The sequence below is a fragment of the Nansenia antarctica genome (assembly GCF_963989245.1).
Source record: "Nansenia antarctica genome assembly, contig: SCAFFOLD_242, whole genome shotgun sequence".
NCBI lineage: Eukaryota > Metazoa > Chordata > Actinopteri > Argentiniformes > Microstomatidae > Nansenia > Nansenia antarctica.
The window spans coordinates 94,270-94,956 of NW_027663143.1; positions in this window are offsets into that span (position 1 = coordinate 94,270).

Below are 687 nucleotides of genomic sequence, written 5' to 3' on the forward strand. Positions count from 1 at the left end.
CTATTATCTTTCTTTAAAGAACCTTTCAGCTCTAAAAGAGGAGATCAGGGAAGTCTTGCTTACCAGACTGTAGCTGTAATACACATTAGTATTAGCATTAACATTAGTACATCCACATGGCCTTGTGTGTATGAGACACTGTCTCACACTATTATAGTTTAACACACTGTCTCACTCTATTATAGTTTAACACACTGTCTCACTCTATTACAGTTTAACACACTGTCTCACTCTATTACAGTTTAACACACTGTCTCACTCTATTATAGTTTAACACACTGTCTCACTCTATTACAGTTTAACACACTGTCTCACTCTATTATAGTTTAACACACTGTCTCACTCTATTACAGTTTAACACACTGTCTCACTCTATTACAGTTTAACACAATGAGAGGAGGAAATAATCAAGTTCAAACTTATTTTACAAAGCGTCTCTCACCCTGGTTTGGGTTAGGGTCACCCTGGTTTGGGTTAGGGTCAGCCTGGTTTGTGTTAGGGTCAGCCTGGTTTGGGTTAGGGTCACCCTGATTTGGGTTAGGGTTAGGGATACTGTACATTACTAGCACAGCTTACAGTCACTAGCAAGCTTTTTAGAGACACTCAAAGACACTTTACTAACTTTATAACTAGTAATAATTCATTGTATTTATATAGCGCTTTTCCGAGACTTTTTCAAAGACACTG